This window comes from Cetorhinus maximus, chromosome 15, assembly GCF_964194155.1.
Source record: "Cetorhinus maximus chromosome 15, sCetMax3.hap1.1, whole genome shotgun sequence".
NCBI classification, from domain to species: domain Eukaryota; kingdom Metazoa; phylum Chordata; class Chondrichthyes; order Lamniformes; family Cetorhinidae; genus Cetorhinus; species Cetorhinus maximus.
This window is the reverse complement of record NC_135893.1, coordinates 62,992,843-63,011,090: the sequence shown is the minus strand read 5'-3', so window position 1 is coordinate 63,011,090 and position 18,248 is coordinate 62,992,843. Positions and strand designations below refer to the sequence as shown.

General features: G+C 59.9%; 1 long non-coding RNA gene across 1 annotated transcript in view; it reads left to right on the top strand.

Annotated features, from left to right (window-relative positions):
* Window positions 1–18,248, top strand: part of LOC144690754 (uncharacterized) — a 92,812-nt gene that overhangs the window by 31,275 nt on the left and 43,289 nt on the right. The gene's annotated exons all lie outside the window — the stretch shown is intronic.

Here is an 18,248-nt window from a genome sequence, read left to right as displayed (position 1 = left end):
TAGACACTTCTACATTTTACCAGCTGCATTGATAGAGACAGTAAAGTCCAGAGCAGGGTGATGAGTCACCATGTTTACCAAGGATTCAGCTCACTCAGATATTGCAAACATGTTGGGCTAGAGCTAGACCTGAATATCCATTACAATAGCAGAGAACGAGGGATCAAAAGTTTACCATACACACAAAGCATGTCACTCTGCACTTTATTAAACTTTTCGCCTATGTAGACTGCTTAGGTGAAAGCTACAGATAAAACATAAATCTATTAATCTACAGACATGTCAGATCATTTAACTCTCAGGCCTGGATGAGTTGGGACCCTGGAACTTGCTTCCTTACAGTTCTGGGTTGTGATTGGTTCCTGCTAAGTGATTGACACATGAATGGCACAGACCAATCTGAAAGTCAGGACTTACTCTGCATTCTTTGGTTCATGAATATAGGTCATAACCAGAAGGAACAGGCATCATAATTGGCAAAAGAACCTGAGAGTAGATGAGCAGAATTTTTTTTCATGCAGTTTTTCACTGCTCACTTTCTCACCCAGTACCCAGACCCTCTCCTAGTGCCTTTCTCTCACCCAGTCTCCCAGTGACCAGTTTCTCACCCAGTCTCCCAGTGCCCAGTCTCTTGCACAGTGCTCAGAGCATTGGAGTCTCTCTCCCAGTGTCCAGTCTCCCAATGCTCCCTGTCTCCTCGTGCTGCTTTCTCCCCTGCTGCCTTTTCCCTGTTGCTGTCTTCCAGTGCCCACTTTCTTTCAGTGCCCTTCCTTACCCTCATTGCCTGGTCTCTCTTTCTCCCAGTGCCCATTCTCTTTCAGTGCCTGTGCTCTCTCCCAGTACCCACAGTCCCTTCCAATGCCCGATCTCCTAGTGTCTCTCTCCCAGTGCATATTTTCTCAGTTCATGCTCGCTCTTTTCTAGTACCCGTGTTTCCACCTAGAGCCTGGTCTAACGGTGCCTATGTTCTGTCCAAATGTCCCATCTCCCAGTGCCCACTCTTTTTTCAAATATCTACTCTTTCACAGTGCTCAATCTCCCAATGTCTGCTCTCTCCCATTGCCCAGTCCTCCAGTGCCTGCTCTCTTCCATTACTCACTCCCAATGCCTGTTTCCTTTCCCATTGCCTACCCTCCAAGTGCCCAGTCTCGCCCTCTCAGTGCCCGTTATTTCCCATTGCTCGCTCCCAGTGCCTGCATTCTCTGTGCCCTCTCTCTCTCCCAGTACCTGCTCTCACTTCCAGTGCCCGCGCTCTCTCACTGTCCCAGCGCTCTCCCCCAGTCCTAGTGCCTGCTCTGTCTCTCTCTCCCAGTTGCAGCATTCTCTCCCAGTGTCTGCTAGTTCTGGCTCCCCCAGTGCCAGTTCTCTCATGAACACTCCCAGCGCCTGTTATCTCTCTCTCCAAGTGCCCACTCTCTCTTTCCTAGTGCCTTGTCTCCAAGTGTCTACTGTCTCTCCTCTCTCCTCCCCCCCAGTGCCTGCTTTATCCAGTGCCACTCTCTCCTTCCCTGTGCTTCCTATCTCCCAGTGCTCACGCTCTCTCCCAGTCCCAATGCCCGTTCTCTCCTTCTCCCAGTACCTGCTCTCTCCCAGTGCCCACTCAGTCACCCAGCCCCAGTGCCCACTCTCCCTCCCCCAATGCCCACTCTCCCTCCCCCAGACCCCATGCCCTCAGTGCCCACTTCTCTCTCAGTCCATGCCCACGCCCTCTCCCCCTGTGCTCACTCTCTCCCCCCAAGTGCCAATCTCTCCCTGTGCCCCCCTCTCTCCCCAAATGTCCCACTTCCCTCTCCCCAAAGCCCCCCTCTCTCTGTCCCCCAGTGCCCCCCTCTCTTTCTTCCCCAGTACCCCCTCTTTCACCCCCAGTTACCAGTCTCTCTCTCTTTCTCCCCCAGTGGCCCCCACTCTCTTTCTCCCCCAGCGTTCCCTCTCTCTCTTTCCCCCCGTGCCACCCTCTCTCTTTCTCCCCAAGTGTACTCTCTACACCCCAGTGCCCACTACTCTCTGCCCCACCCCCGCCACAGTGGCCACTCTGCCCCCACTGCCTGGTCCCACTCTCCTCACCCAGTGCCCTCTTTCTCCCTCCCGCCCTTCTCCCAGTGTCCACTCTCTCTCTCTTCCTCAGTGTCCACTCTCTCTCTCTCCCCCAGTGTCCACTCTCATTTCTCTTCCCCAGTGTCCACTCTCTCTCTCTCTTCCCCAGTGTCCATTCTCTTTCTCTTCTCCAGTGTCCATTCTCTTTCTCTTCCCCAGTGTCCACTCTCTCTCTCTCCCCCCCCCCAGTGCCCACGCTGTCTCTCCCCCAGTGCCCACTCTCTCTCTCTCTCCCCCAGTGCCCACACTCTCTCTCTCCCCCAGTGCCCACTCTCTCTCTCTCCCCCAGTGCCCACTCTCTCTCTCTCCCCCAGTGCCCACGCTCTCTCTCTCCCCCAGTGCCCACTCTCTCTCTCCCCCTTTCCCCGGGCCCACTCTCTCTTTCTCCCTTTCCCAGGGCCCACTCTCTCTCAATTCCCACTCACTCACTCTCTCTCCCAGAGCCCACTCACTCTCTCCGTTTCCCAGTGCTAACTCACTCTCTTCATTTCCCAGTGCCCACTCACTCTCCCAGTGCTCTCTCCCAGAGCGCACTCTCTCTGTGCCCCACTCCCTCTCACTTCCCCACAGCCCACTCTTTACCAGTGCCAAATCTCTGTGCCCACTCTATAGCTCTGAGTTCCCACTCGCTCTCGCTCCCAGTGCTCACTCTTACTCCCAGTACCTACTCTCTCTCTACCCCAGTGCTCACTCTCCCTCTACCCCCAGTGCCCACACACTCTCCCACCCAATGATCACTCTCTCTCCCCACTCTTTCCCAGTGCCCACTCACTCTCTCTACTTCCCAGTGTCCACTCTCTCTCACCCAGTGCCCCCATCTTGGTCCCAGTGCCTGCTCCCTCCCTTCCCAAGTGCCCATCCTCTCTCCCTTCCCCAGTGCCCATCCTCTCTCCCTTCCCCAGTGCCCATCCTCTCTCCCTTCCCCAGTGCCCATCCTCTCTCCCTTCCCCAGTGCCCATCCTCTCTCCCTTCCCCAGTGCCCATCCTCTCTCCCTTCCCCAGTGTCCATCCTCTCTCCCTTCCCCAGTGCCCACTCTCTCTCCCTTCCCCAGTGCCCACTCTCTCTCCCTTCCCCAGTGCCCACTCTCCCTCCCTTCCCCAGTGCCCACTCTCTCTCCCTTCCCCAGTGCCCACGCTCTCTCCCTTCCCCAGTGCCCACTCTCCCTCCCTTCCCCAGTGCCCACACTCTCTCCCTTCCCCAGTGCCCGCTCTCTCTCCCTTCCCCAGTGCCCGCTCTCTCTCCCTTCCCCAGTGCCCGCTCTCTCTCTCTTCCCCAGTGCCCGCTCTCTCTCTTCCCCAGTGCCCGCTCTCTCTACCTTCCCCAGTGCCCGCTCTCTCTACCTTCCCCAGTGCCCGCTCTCCCTCCCTTCCCCAGTGCCTGCTCTCTCCCTTCCCCAGTGCCCGCTCTCTCTCCCTTCCCCAGTGCCCACTCTCTCTCCCTTCCCCAGTGCCCACTCTCTCTCCCTTCCCCAGTGCCCACTCTCTCTCTTCCCCAGTGCCCGCACTCTCTCTCTTCCCCAGTGCCCGCTCTCTCTACCTTCCCCAGTGCCCACTCTCTCTCCCTTCCCCAGTGCCCGCTCTCTCTCTCTTCCCCAGTGCCCGCTCTTCCTCCCTTCCCCAGTTCCCACGCTCTCTCTCTTCCCCAGTGCCCACTCTCTCTCCCTTCCCCAGTGCCCGCTCTCTCTCTCTTCCCCAGTGCCCGCTCTTCCTCCCTTCCCCAGTGCCCACGCTCTCTCTCTTCCCCAGTGCCCACTCTCTCTCTCTTCCCCAGTGCCCACTCTCTCTCTCTTCCCCAGTGCCCGCTCTCTCTCTCTTCCCCAGTGCCCGCTCTTCCTCCCTTCCCCAGTGCCCACGCTCTCTCTCTTCCCCAGTGCCCACTCTCTCTCTCTTCCCCAGTGCCCACTCTCTCTCTCTTCCCCAGTGCCCGCTCTTCCTCCCTTCCCCAGTGCCCACGCTCTCTCTCTTCCCCAGTGCCCACTCTCTCTCCCTTCCCCAGTGCCCACTCTCTCCCTTCCCCAGTACCCACTCTCTCTCCCTTCCCCAGTTCCCACTGTCTCTCTAGCCCAGTGCCCACTCTCTCTCGTCCCGTGCCCGCTCTCTCTCTCTTCCCAGTGCCCGCTCTCTCTCTTCCCCAGTGCCCGCTCTCTCTCTTCCCCAGTGCCCGCTCTGTCTCTTCCCCAGTGCCCGCTCTCTCTCTCTTCCCCAGTGCCCGCTCTCTCTACCTTCCCCAGTGCCCGCTCTCTCTACCTTCCCCAGTGCCCACTCTCTCTCCCTTCCCCAGTGCCCACTCTCTCTCCCTTCCCCAGTGCCCACTCTCTCTCCCTTCCCCAGTGCCCGCTCTCTCTCCCTTCCCCAGTGCCCGCTCTCTCTCTCTTCCCCAGTGCCCGCTCTCTCTCTTCCCCAGTGCCCGCTCTCTCTACCTTCCCCAGTGCCCACGCTCTCTCCCTTCCCCAGTGCCCACTCTCTCTCCCTTCCCCAGTGCCCACTCTCTCTCCCTTCCCCAGTGCCCACTCTCTCTCCCTTCCCCAGTGCCCACTCTCTCTCCCTTCCCCAGTGCCCGTTCCTTCTCTCTTCCCCAGTGCCCGCTCCTTCTCCCTTCCCCAGTTCCCACTCTCTCTCTAGCCCAGTTCCCACTCTCTCTCTAGCCCAGTGCCCACTCATTCTCGGCCCCAGTGCCCGCTCTCTCTTCCCTAGTGCCCGCTCTCTCTCTTCCCCAGTGCCCACTCTCTCTCCCTTCCCCAGTGCCCACTCTCTCTCCCTTCCCCAGTGCCCACTCTCTCTCCCTTCCCCAGTTCCCGCTCTCTCTCCCTTCCCCAGTTCCCGCTCTCTCTCGTCCCCAGTGCCCGCTCTCTCTCGTCCCCAGTGCCCGCTCTCTCTCTCTTCCCCAGTGCCCGCTCTCTCTCTTCCCCAGTGCCCACTCTCTCTCTTCCCCAGTGCCCACTCTCTCTCTTCCCCAGTGCCCGCTCTCTCTTCCCCAGTGCCCGCTCTCCCTCCCTTCCCCAGTGCCCGCTCTCTCTCTCTTCCCCAGTGCCCACTCTCTCTCTTCCCCAGTGCCCGCTCTCTCTACCTTCCCCAGTGCCCGCTCTCCCTCCCTTCCCCAGTGCCCACTCTCTCTTCCCCAGTGCCTGCTCTTCCTCCCTTCCCCAGTGCCCGCTCTCTCTCCCTTCCCCAGTGCCCGCTCTCTCTCCCTTCCCCAGTGCCCGCTCTCTCTCCCTTCCCCAGTGCCCGCTCTCTCTCCCTTCCCCAGTGCCCACTCTGTCTCCCTTCCCCAGTGCCCACTCTCTCTCCCTTCCCCAGCGCCCACTCTCTCTCCCTTCCCCAGTGCCCACTCTCTCTCCCTTGCCCAGTTCCCACTCTCTCTCCCTTCCCTAGTTCCCACTCTCTCTCTAGCCCAGTGCCCACTCTCTCTCGTCCCCAGTGCCCGCTCTCTCTCTTCCCCAGTGCCCGCTCTCTGTCTCTTCCCCAGTGCCCGCTCTCTCTCTCTTCCCCAGTGCCCGCTCTCTCTCTTCCCCAGTGCCCGCTCTCTCTACCTTCCCCAGTGCCCGCTCTCCCTCCCTTCCCCAGTGCCCGCTCTCTCTCTTCCCCAGTGCCCGCTCCTTCTCTCTTCCCCAGTGCCCGCTCTCTCTCTACCTTCCCCAGTGCCCGCTCTCCCTCCCTTCCCCAGTGCCCACTCTCTCTCCCTTCCCCAGTGCCCACTCTCTCTCCCTTCCCCAGTGCCCACTCTCTCCCCCTTCCCCAGTTCCCACTCTCTCTCTAGCCCAGTGCCCACTCTCTCTCGTCCCCAGTGCCCGCTCTCTCTCTTCCCCAGTGCCCGCTCTCTCTCTTCCCCAGTGCCCACTCTCTCTCTCTTCCCCAGTGCCCGCTCTCTCTCTTCCCCAGTGCCCGCTCTCCCTCCCTTCCCCAGTGCCCGCTCTCCCTCCCTTCCCCAGTGCCCGCTCCTTCTCTCTTCCCCAGTGCCCGCTCCTTCTCTCTTCCCCAGTGCCCACTCTCCCTTCCCCAGTTCCCACTCTCTCTCTAGCCCAGTGCCCACTCATTCTCGGCCCCAGTGCCCGCTCTCTCTTCCCTAGTGCCCGCTCTCTCTCTTCCCCAGTGCCCACTCTCTCTCCCTTCCCCAGTGCCCACTCTCTCTCCCTTCCCCAGTGCCCACTCTCTCTCCCTTCCCCAGTGCCCACTCTCTCTCCCTTCCCCAGTGCCCACTCTCTCTCCCTTCCCCAGTTCCCACTCTCTCTCCCTTCCCTAGTTCCCACTCTCTAGCCCAGTGCCCACTCTCTCTCTTCCCCAGTGCCCACTCTCTCTCTTCCCCAGTGCCCGCTCTCTCTCTCTTCCCCAGTGCCCGCTCTCTCTCCCTTCCCCAGTTCCCACTCTCTCTCCCTTCCCCAGTGCCCACTCTCTCTCCCTTCCCCAGTTCCCACTCTCTCTCCCTTCCCTAGTTCCCACTCTCTAGCCCAGTGCCCACTCTCTCTCTTCCCCAGTGCCCGCTCTCTCTCTCTTCCCCAGTGCCCGCTCTCTCTCTTCCCCAGTGCCCGCTCTCTCTACCTTCCCCAGTGCCCACTCTCCCTCCCTTCCCCAGTGCCCGCTCTCTCTCTCTTCCCCAGTGCCCGCTCCTTCTCTCTTCCCCAGTGCCCGCTCTCTCTCTACCTTCCCCAGTGCCCGCTCTCCCTCCCTTCCCCAGTGCCCACTCTCTCTCCCTTCCCCAGTGCCCACTCTCTCTCCCTTCCCCAGTGCCCACTCTCTCCCCCTTCCCCAGTTCCCACTCTCTCTCTAGCCCAGTGCCCACTCTCTCTCGTCCCCAGTGCCCGCTCTCTCTCTTCCCCAGTGCCCGCTCTCTCTCTCTTCCCCAGTGCCCGCTCTCTCTCTCTTCCCCAGTGCCCGCTCTCTCTCTTCCCCAGTGCCCGGTCTCTCTACCTTCCCCAGTGCCTGCTCTCCCTCCCTTCCCCAGTGCCCGCCCTCTCTCTCTTCCCCAGTGCCTGCCCTCTCTCTCTTCCCCAGTGCCCGCCCTCTCTCTCTTCCCCAGTGCCCGCCCTCTCTTTCCCAGTGCCCGCCCTCTCTCTCTTCCCCAGTGCCCGCCCTCTCTCTCTTCCCCAGTGCCCACCCTCTCTCTCTTCCCCAGTGCCTGCTCTCTCTTCCCCAGTGCCCGCTCTCTCTTCCCCAGTGCCCGCTCTCTCTCTTTCCCAGTCCCCCCTTTCTCTTTCCCAGTACCCACTCTCCCTCTCTTTCTCAGTGCCCACTCTTTTCCAGTGCCCCCTTCTCTCTTCCCTACCAGTGGCCCCACACACTCTCTCTGTCCCAGTGCGCATTCTCTCTTTCTCTTTCCCAGTGCGCACTCTCTCCCTCTCTTTCCCAGTGCCCTCTCTCTCCCTTTCCCAGTGCCAGTGCCCACTCTCTCGCTTTCTCTCCCAGTGCCCTCTCTCTCCCTGTGCGCTCTCTCCCAATCCCTGCTCATTCCCCCAGTGCCCACTCTCTTTCCCAGGCCCCCCTCTCTCTTTTCCTATGCCCACTTTCCCTCTCTTTCCCAGTGCTCGCCCTCTCTCTCATTCACTGTGCCCGCCCACTCTCTCTTTCACAGTGCCCACCCTCAGTGCACACTCTCTCTATGCCCATCATCTCCCTCCCAGTGCCATGTCTCCCAGTCCCAACCATCCCCGGTACCCACTCTCCCTCTCTTTCCCAGTACCCACTCTCCCTCTCTTTCCCAGTGCCCACTCTCCCTCTCTTTCCCAGTGCCCATTCTCCGTCTCTTTCCCAGTGCCCATTCTCCGTCTCTTTCCCAGTGCCCATTCTCCATCTCTTTCCCAGTGCCCATTCTCCGACTCTTTCCCAGTGCCCATTCTCCGTCTCTTTCCCAGTGCCCATTCTCCATCTCTTTCCCAGTGCCCATTCTCCGACTCTTTCCCAGTGCCCACTGTCTCTCCCCCAATGCCCATACTCCCTTCCCCGGTGCCCACTCTCTCACTCTATCCCCAGTGCCTAATCTCTCTCTTACCCCCATAGCCTGCTCTTTCGCTCTCTCCCCCAGTGCTTGCTCTCTCTCTCTCTCTCTCTCTCTCCCCCCCCCCCCCTCCCCCCCTCCCCCCCTCCCCCCCTCCAGTGCCCGGTCTGTCCATCTCCCCCACCCCCAGTGCCTGCTCTCTCTCCTTCGGACCAGACCCGCTCTCTCCCTGTCTCCACCAGTGCCCCCTCTCCCCCAGTGCCCACTCTTTCTCTCCCTCAGTGCTTGCTTTCTCTCTCCAACCACAGTGCCTGCTGTCTCTCCCAGTGTGCCCACTCTTTCCCTGCCCTCAGTCTCTTCCCTCAGTGCCTGCTCTTCCTCCCTCCCCTCAGTGCCCACTCTCCCTTCTCCCAGTGCCGGCTCTCCAGGTGCACAATTTCTCTCTCCCAGTGCCCAATCTGTGCCAATTCTCTCTCGCTCCCACTGCCCGCTCTCTCCCAGTGCCCACTAACACTCTCTCCCCGAGTGGCCCCTCTCTCTCCCAGTGCTCACTCTCTCTCTTTCCCAGTGCCCACTCTCTCTCTTTCCCAGTGCCCACTTTCCCTCTCCCAGTGCCCACTTTCCCTCTCTTTCCCAGTGCCCACTTTCTCTCTCCTTCCCAGTGCCCACTTTCCCTCTTTCCCAGTGCCCACTTTCCCTCTCTTTCCCAGTGCTCGTCCTCTCATTCACAGTGCCCACCCCCTCTCTCTCATTCACAGTGCCCACCCCCTCTCTCTCATTCACAGTGCCCACCCCCTCTCTCATTCACAGTGCCCACCCCCTCTCTCATTCACAGTGCCCACCCCCTCTCTCATTCAGTGCCCACCCCCTCTGTGCCCATTCACTCTCTTTCACAGTGCCCACCCTCAGTGCACACTCTCTCTATGCCCATCATCTCCCTCCCAGTGCGATGTCTCCCAGGCCCAACCATCTCCGGTGCCCACTCTCTTTCCCAGTGCCCATCCTCTCATTCACAGTGCCCACTCTCTCTCTCTTTCCCAGTGCCCATTCTCCCTATCTTTCCCAGTGCCCATTCTCCCTCTCTTTCCCAGTGCCCATTCTCCCTCTCTTTCCCAGTGCCCATTCTCCCTCTCTTTCCCAGTGCCCCCTTCTCTCTCCTGCAGTGCCCACTCTCTTTCCTGCAGTGCCCATTCTCTCACTCTATCCCCAGTTCCTAGTCTCTCTCTTACCCCCATAGCCTGTTCTTTCGCTTTCTCCCCCAGTGCCCACTCTTTCTCTCCCCCAGTGCTTGCTCTCTCTCTCCCCCCAGTGCCCGGTCTGTCCATCTCCCCCACCCCCAGTGCCTGCTCTCTCCCCCTCGGACCAGTACCTGCTTTCTCCCTGTCTCCACCAATGCCCCCTCTCCACCAGTGCCCACTCTTTCTCTACCCCAGTGCTTGCCCTCTCTCTCCAATCCCAGTGCCTGCTCTCTCCTCTCTCCCAGTGTGCCCAATCTTTCTCTCCCTCAGTGCTTGCTCTCTCTCCAACCACAGTGCCTGCTCTCTCTCTCTCTCTCTCCCCCAGTGTGCCCACTCTTTCTCTGCCCTCAGTCTCTTCCCTCAGTGCCTGCTGTCTCTCCCTCCCTCCCCTCAGTGCCCACTCTACCTTCTCCCAGTGCCGGCACTCCAGGTGCCCAATTTCTCTCTCTCAGTGCCCAATCTGTGCCAACTCTCTCTCGCTCCCACTACCCACGCTCTCCCAGTGCCCACTAACACTCTCTCCCCAAGTGGCCCCTCTCTCTCTCAGTGCCCATTCTCCCACTCTTTCCCAGTGCCCGCCCACTCTCTCACAGTGCCCAGCCTCAGTGCACACTCTCTCTATGCCCATATCTCCCTCTTAGTGCCGTGTCTCCCAGTCCCAACCATCTCCGGTGCCCACTCTCTTTCCCAGTGCCCATTCTCTGTCTCTTTCCCAGTGCCCAGTCTCTTCCCCAGTGCCCACTCTCCCTTCCCCAGTGCCCACTCTCTCACTCTATCCCCAGTGCCTAGTCTCTCTCTTACCCCCGTTGCTTGCTCTTTCGCTCTCTCCCCCGTGCCCACTCTTTCTCTCCCCCAGTGCTTGCTCTCTCTCTCTCCCCAGTGCCCGGTCTGTCCATCTCCCCCACCCCCAATGCCTGCTGTCTCTCTCCTTCGGACCAGTACCCGCTATCTCCCTGTCTCCACCAATGCCCCCTCTCCACCAGTGCCTACTCTTTCTCTACCCCAGTGCCTGCCCTCTTTCTCTCCCCCAATGCTTGCCCTCTCTCTCCAACCCCAGTGCCTGCTCTCTCCTCTCTCCCAGTGTGCCCACTCTTTCTCTCCCTCAGTGCTTGCCCTCCCTCTCCAACCACAGTGCCTGCTCTCTCTCTCTCTCCCAGTGTGACCACTCTTTCTCTGCCCTCAGTCTCTTCCCTCAGTGCCTGCTGTCTCTCCCTCCCTCCCTTCAGTGCCCACTCTCCCTTCTCCCAGTGCCGGCTCGCCAGGTGCCCAAGTTCTCTCTCCCAGTGCCCAATCTGTGCCAACTCTCTCTTGCTCCCACTGCCCGCTCTCTCCCAGTGCCCACTAACACTCTCTCCCTGAGTGGCCCCTCTCTCTCCCAGTGCCCACTCTCTTTCCCAGTGCCCACTCTCTTTCCCAGTGCCCACTCACTCTTTCCCAGTGCCCACTCACTCTTTCCCAGTGCCCACTCACTCTTTCCCAGTGTCCCTCTCTTGCTCTCTCTTTCCCAGTGCCCACTCTCCCTTTCCCACTGCGCACTCTCTCACTCTCCCTTTCCCAGTGTCCGCTCTCTCTTTCCCAGTGCACTCTCTCCCCCAGTACACGCCCCCTATCTCTCTCTTTCCCAGTGCACTCTCTCTCCTTCCCAGTGCATTCTCTCTCTCTCCCCCAGTGCACTCTCTCGCTCTCCCTTTCCCAGTGCCCGCTCTCGCTTTCCCAGTGCCCGCGCTCTCGCTCTTTCCTAGTGTCCACTTTCTTTCCCAGTGCATCCTCCCTCTTTCTTTCCCAGTACACTCGCTCTCTTCCAGTGCTCTCTCTCTCTCCCCGCCCCAGTGCACACTCTCTCTCACTCCCAGTGCACTCTTTCTCTCTCACTCCCAGTGCACACTCTCTCTCTCTCACTCCCAGTGCACTCTCTCTCTCTCTCTCTCACTCCCAGTGCACTCTCTCTCTCTCTCACTCCCAGTGCACTCTCTCGCTCTCCCTTTCCCAGTGCCCGCTCTCTCGCTCTTTCCTAGTGCCCACTTTCTTTCCCAGTGCATCCTCCCTCTTTCTTTCCCAGTACACTCGCTCTCTTCCAGTGCTCTCTCTCTCTCCCCGCCCCAGTGCACACTCTCTCTCACTCCCAGTGCACTCTTTCTCTCACTCCCAGTGCACTCTCTCTCTCTCACTCCCAGTGCACTCTCTCTCTCTCACTCCCAGTGCACACTCTCTCTCTCTCACTCCCAGTGCACTCTCTCTCTCTCTCTCTCTCACTCCCAGTGCACTCTCTCTCTCTCTCACTCCCAGTGCACTCTCTCGCTCTCCCTTTCCCAGTGCCCGCTCTCTCGCTCTTTCCTAGTGCCCACTTTCTTTCCCAGTGCATCCTCCCTCTTTCTTTTCCAGTGCACTCGCTCTCTCTTCCAGTGCACTCTCTCGCTCGCTCCCGGTGCACTCTCTCTCTCGCTCGCTCGCTCCCGGTGCACTCTCTCTGTCTTGCTCGCTCGCTCCCGGTGCACTCTCTCTCTCGCTCGCTCGCTCCCGGTGCACTCTCTCTGTCTTGCTCGCTCGCTCCCGATGCACTCTCTCTCTCGCTCGCTGGCTCCCGGCGCACTCTCTCTCGCTCGCTCGCTCGCTCCCGGCGCACTCTCTCTCTCTCGCTCGCTCCCGGCGCGCACTCGCTCGCTCGCTCTTGGCGCACTCTCTCTCTCGCTCGCTCCCGGCGCACTCTCTCTCTCGCTCGCTCCCGGCGCACTCTCTCTCTCTCGCTCGCTCCCGGTGCACTCTCTCTCGCTCGCTCCCGGTGCACTCTCTCTCTCGCTCGCTCACTCCCGGTGCACTCTCCCTCTCTCTCGCTCGCTCCCGGTGCACTCTCTCTCTCTCGCTCGCTCGCTCCCGGCGCACTCTCTCTCTTGCTTGCTCGCTCCCGGTGCACTCTCTCTCTCGCTCGCTCGCTCCCAGTGCACTCTCTCTCTCTCGCTCGCTCGCTCCCGGTGCACTCTCTCTCTCTCGTTCCCGGTGCGCTCTCTCTCTCTCGCTCCCGGTGCACTCTCTCTCTCTCGCTCCCGGTGCACTCTCTCTCTCTCTCTCGCTCGCTCGCTCCCAGTGCACTCTCTCTCTCTCTCTCTCGCTCCCACTCCCGGTGCACTCTCTCTCTCGCTCGCTCCCAGTGCACTCTCTCTCTCGATCGCTCCCGGTGCACTCTCTCTGGCTCCCGGTGCACTCTCCCTCTTTCACTCCCGGTGCACTCTCCCTCTCTCACTCCCGGTGCACTCTCCCTCTCTTACTCCCGGTGCACTCTCCCTCTCTCACTCCCGGTGCACTCTCCCTCTCTCACTCGCTCGCTCCCGGTGCACTCTCTCTCTCTCTCGCTCGCTCCCGGTGCACTCGCTCTCGCTCGCTCCCGGTGCACTCTCTCTCTCGCTCGCTCCCGGTGCACTCTCTCTCTCTCTCGCTCCCAGTGCACTCTCTCTCCCTTGCTCCCAGTGCACTCTCTCGCTCGCTCTCAGTGCACTCTCTCTCCCTCCTCCAGTACACTCTCTCTCCCTCCCCCAGTACACTCTCTCTCCCTCCCCCAGTGCACTCTCTCTCCCTCCCCCAGTGCACTCTCTCTCCCTCCTCCAGTGCACTCTCTCTCCCTCCCCCAGTGCACTCTCTCTCCCTTCCCCAGTGCACTCTCTCTCCCTCCCCCAGTGCACTCTCTCTCCCTCCCCCAGAGCACTCTCTCTCCCTCCCCCAGAGCACTCTCTCTCTCGCTCGCTCCCGGTGCACTCTCTCTCTCTCTCCCCCTCCCAGTGCTCTCCCTCGCTCCCAATGCAAGCTCTCTCTTTCTTTCCCAGTGCAATCTCTCTCTCTTTACCAGTGCACTCTCTCTCTTGTTTCCAGTGCATCCTCTCTCTCGCTCCCCCTTTCTCAGTGCCCGCTCTCTTTCCCAGTGCCCGCTCTCTCGTTCTTTCCTATTGCCCACTCTCATTCTTTTTCCCAGTGCTCACTCTCTCGCTCTTTCCTAGTGCCCACTTTCTTTCCCAGTGCACCCTCTCGCTCTCTTGCCCAGTGCATTCTCTCTCTCTCACTCTTAGTGCACTCCCTCTCTCTCGCTCCCAGTGCACTCTCTCTCTTTCCGCGTGCACTCTCTCTCTCTCTTTCCCAGTGCACTCTCTCTCTCTCTTTCCCACTGCACTCTCTCTCTCTCTTTCCCAGTGCACTCTCTCTCTTTCCGAGTTCACTCTCTCTCTCTCTTTCTGAGTGCACTCTCTCTCTCTTTCCGAGTGCACTCTCTCTCTCTCTCTTTCTGAGTTCACTCTCTCTCTCTTTCTGAGTTCACTCTCTCTCTCTCTCTTTCTGAGTTCACTCTCTCTCTCTTTCTGAGTTCACTCTCTCTTTCTGAGTTCACTCTCTCTCTCTCTTTCTGAGTTCACTCTCTCTCTCTTTCTGAGTTCACTCTCTCTCTCTTTTCGAGTTCACTCTCTCTCTCTCTTTCCGAGTTCACTCTCTCTCTCTCGCTCCCGGTGCACTCTCTCTCTCTCTCTCGCTCGCTCGCTCCCAGTGCACTCTCTCTCTCTCTCTCTCGCTCCCACTCCCGGTGCACTCTCTCTCTCGCTCGCTCCCAGTGCACTCTCTCTCTCGATCGCTCCCGGTGCACTCTCTCTGGCTCCCGGTGCACTCTCCCTCTTTCACTCCCGGTGCACTCTCCCTCTCTCACTCCCGGTGCACTCTCCCTCTCTTACTCCCGGTGCACTCTCCCTCTCTCACTCCCGGTGCACTCTCCCTCTCTCACTCGCTCGCTCCCGGTGCACTCTCTCTCTCTCTCGCTCGCTCCCGGTGCACTCGCTCTCGCTCGCTCCCGGTGCACTCTCTCTCTCGCTCGCTCCCGGTGCACTCTCTCTCTCTCTCGCTCCCAGTGCACTCTCTCTCCCTTGCTCCCAGTGCACTCTCTCGCTCGCTCTCAGTGCACTCTCTCTCCCTCCTCCAGTACACTCTCTCTCCCTCCCCCAGTACACTCTCTCTCCCTCCCCCAGTGCACTCTCTCTCCCTCCCCCAGTGCACTCTCTCTCCCTCCCCCAGTGCACTCTCTCTCCCTCCCCCAGTGCACTCTCTCTCCCTTCCCCAGTGCACTCTCTCTCCCTCCCCCAGTGCACTCTCTCTCCCTCCCCCAGAGCACTCTCTCTCCCTCCCCCAGAGCACTCTCTCTCTCGCTCGCTCCCGGTGCACTCTCTCTCTCTCTCCCCCTCCCAGTGCTCTCCCTCGCTCCCAATGCAAGCTCTCTCTTTCTTTCCCAGTGCAATCTCTCTCTCTTTACCAGTGCACTCTCTCTCTTGTTTCCAGTGCATCCTCTCTCTCGCTCCCCCTTTCTCAGTGCCCGCTCTCTTTCCCAGTGCCCGCTCTCTCGTTCTTTCCTATTGCCCACTCTCATTCTTTTTCCCAGTGCTCACTCTCTCGCTCTTTCCTAGTGCCCACTTTCTTTCCCAGTGCACCCTCTCGCTCTCTTGCCCAGTGCATTCTCTCTCTCTCACTCTTAGTGCACTCCCTCTCTCTCGCTCCCAGTGCACTCTCTCTCTTTCCGCGTGCACTCTCTCTCTCTCTTTCCCAGTGCACTCTCTCTCTCTCTTTCCCACTGCACTCTCTCTCTCTCTTTCCCAGTGCACTCTCTCTCTTTCCGAGTTCACTCTCTCTCTCTCTTTCTGAGTGCACTCTCTCTCTCTTTCCGAGTGCACTCTCTCTCTCTCTTTCTGAGTTCACTCTCTCTCTCTTTCTGAGTTCACTCTCTCTCTCTCTCTTTCTGAGTTCACTCTCTCTCTCTTTCTGAGTTCACTCTCTCTTTCTGAGTTCACTCTCTCTCTCTCTTTCTGAGTTCACTCTCTCTCTCTTTCTGAGTTCACTCTCTCTCTCTTTTCGAGTTCACTCTCTCTCTCTCTTTCCGAGTTCACTCTCTCTCTCTCTTTCCGAGTGCACTCTCTCTCTCTCTCTCGCTCGCTCCCGGTACACTCTCTCTCTCTCTCTCTCTCTCTCGCTCGCTCCCGGTACACTCTCTCTCTCTCTCTCGCTCGCTCCCAGTACACTCTCTCTCTCTCTCTCTCGCTCGCTCCCGGTACACTCTCTCTCTCTCTCTCTCTCTCGCTCCCGGTACACTCTCTCTCTCTCTCTCTCGCTCGCTCCCGGTACACTCTCTCTCTCTCTCTCGCTCCCAGTGCACTCTTTCTCTCTCGCTCGCTCGCTCCCGGTGCACTCTCTCTCTCGCTCGCTCGCTCCCGGTGCACTCTCTCTCTCTCTCACTCGCTCACTCCCGGTGCACTCTCTCTCTCGCTCGCTCGCTCCCGGTGCACTCTCTCGCTCCCGGTGCACTCTCTCTCTCTCTCTCGCTCGCTCCCGGTACACTCTCTCTCTCTCTCTCTCTCTCGCTCGCTGCCGGTACACTCTCTCTCTCTCTCTCTCGCTCGATCCCGGTACACTCTCTCTCTCTCTCTCTCGCTCGCTCCCGGTACACTCTCTCTCTCTCTCTCGCTCGCTCCCGGTACACTCTCTCTCTCTCTCTCTCTCGCTCGCTCCCGGTGCACTCTCTCTCTCGCTCGCTCGCTCCCGGTGCACTCTCTCTCTCTCTCGCTCGCTCGCTCCCGGTGCACTCTCTCTCTCGCTCGCTCGCTCCCGGTGCACTCTCTCTCTCTCTCGCTCCCGGTGCACTCTCTCTCTCGCTCGTTCCCAGTGCTCTCTCTCTCGCTCGCTCGCTCCCAGTGCTCTCTCTCTCGCTCGCTCGCTCCCAGTGCTCTCTCTCGCTCGCTCGCTCCCGGTGCACTCTCTCTCTCTTTCGCTCGCTCGCTCCCGGTGCACTCTCTCTCTCTTTCGCTCGCTCGCTCCCGGTGCACTCTCTCTCTCGCTCGCTCGCTCCCGGTGCACTCTCTCTCTCGCTCGTTCCCAGTGCTCTCTCTCTCGCACGCTCGCTCCCAGTGCTCTCTCTCTCGCTCGCTCGCTCCCAGTGCTCTCTCTCGCTCGCTCACTCCTGGTGCACTCTCTCTCTCGCTTGCTCCCGGTGCACTCTCTCTCTTTCCGCGTGCACTCTCTCTCTCTCTTTCCCAGTGCACTCTCTCTCTCTCTTTCCCATTGCACTCTCTCTTTCTCTTTCCCAGTGTGCTCTCTCTCTCTCTTTCCGAGTGCACTCTCTCTCTCTCTTTCTGAGTTCACTCTCTCTCTCTTTCTGAGTTCACTCTCTCTCTTTCTGAGTTCACTCTCTCTCTCTTTCTGAGTTCACTCTCTCTCTCTTTCTGAGTTCACTCTCTCTCTCTCTTTCTGAGTTCACTCTCTCTCTCTCTCTTTCTGAGTTCACTCTCTCTCTCTTTTCGAGTTCACTCTCTCTCTCTCTTTCCGAGTGCTCTCTCTCTCTCTTTCCGAGTGCACTCACTCTCTCTCTCTTTCCGAGTTCACTCTCTCTCTCTCTCTTTCCGAGTTCACTCTCTCTCTCTCTCTCGCTCGCTCCCGGTACACTCTCTCTCTCTCTCTCTCGCTCGCTCCCGGTACACTCTCTCTCTCTCGCTCCCAGTACACTCTCTCTCTCTCTCTCGCTCGCTCCCGGTACACTCTCTCTCTCTCTCTCTCTCGCTCCCGGTACACTCTCTCTCTCTCTCTCTCGCTCGCTCCCGGTACACTCTCTCTCTCTCGCTCGCTCGCTCCCGGTGCACTCTTTCTCTCTCGCTCGCTCGCTCCCGGTGCACTCTCTCTCTCGCTCGCTCGCTCCCGGTGCACTCTCTCTCTCTCTCGCTCGCTCGCTCCCGGTGCAATCTCTCTCTCGCTCGCTCGCTCCCGGTGCACTCTCTCTCTCGCTCGCTCCCGGTGCACTCTCTCTCTCGCTCGCTCCCGGTACTCTCTCTCTCTCTCTCTCTCGCTCGCTCCCGGTGCACTCTCTCTCTCGCTCGCTCCCGGTGCACTCTCTCTCTCGCTCGCTCCCGGTACTCTCTCTCTCTCTCTCTCTCGCTCGCTCCCGGTACACTCTCTCTCTCTCGCTCGCTCCCGGTACTCTCTCTCTCTCTCTCTCTCGCTCGCTCCCGGTACACTCTCTCTCTCTCGCTCGCTCCCGGTACACTCTCTCTCTCTCTCTCGCTCGCTCCCGGTACACTCTCTCTCTCTCTCTCGCTCGCTCCCGGTACACTCTCTCTCTCTCTCTCGCTCGCTCCCGGTACACTCTCTCTCTCTCTCTCGCTCGCTCCCGGTACACTCTCTCTCTCTCTCTCTCTCGCTCGCTCCCGGTACACTCTCTCTCTCGCTCGCTCGCTCCCGGTGCACTCTTTCTCTCTCGCTCGCTCCCGGTGCACTCTCTCTCTTGCTCGCTCGCTCCCGGTGCACTCTCTCTCTCGCTCGCTCGCTCCCGGTGCACTCTCTCTCTCGTTCGCTCGCTCCCGGTGCACTCTCTCTCTCGCTCGCTCGCTCCCGGTGCACTCTCTCTCTCGCTCGCTCGCTCGCTCCCGGTGCACTCTCTCTCTCGCTCGTTCCCAGTGCTTTCTCTCTCGCTCGCTCGCTCCCAGTGCTCTCTCTCTCGCTCGCTCGCTCCCAGTGCTCTCTCTCTCGCTCGCTTGCTCCCGGTGCACTCTCTCTCTCGCTCGCTTGCTCCCGGTGCACTCTCTCTCTCGCTCGCTCCCAGTGCTCTCTCTCGCTCGCTCGCTCCCGGTGCACTCTCTCTCTCGCTCCCGGTGCACTCTCTCTCTCGCTCGCTCGCTCCCGGTGCACTCTCTCTCTCGCTCGCTCGCTCCCGGTGCACTCTCTCTCTCGCTCGCTCGTTCCCAGTGCTCTCTCTCTCGCACGCTCGCTCCCAGTGCTCTCTCTCTCGCTCGCTCGCTCCCAGTGCTCTCTCTCGCTCGCTCGCTCCTGGTGCACTCTCTCTCTCGCTTGCTCCCGGTGCACTCTCTCTCTCGCTCGCTCGCTCCCGGTGCGCTGTCTCTCTCACTCGCTCTCGCTCCCACTCCCGGTGCACTCTCTCGCTCGCTCGCTCGCTCCCGGTGCACTCTCCCTCTCTCACTCCCGGTGCA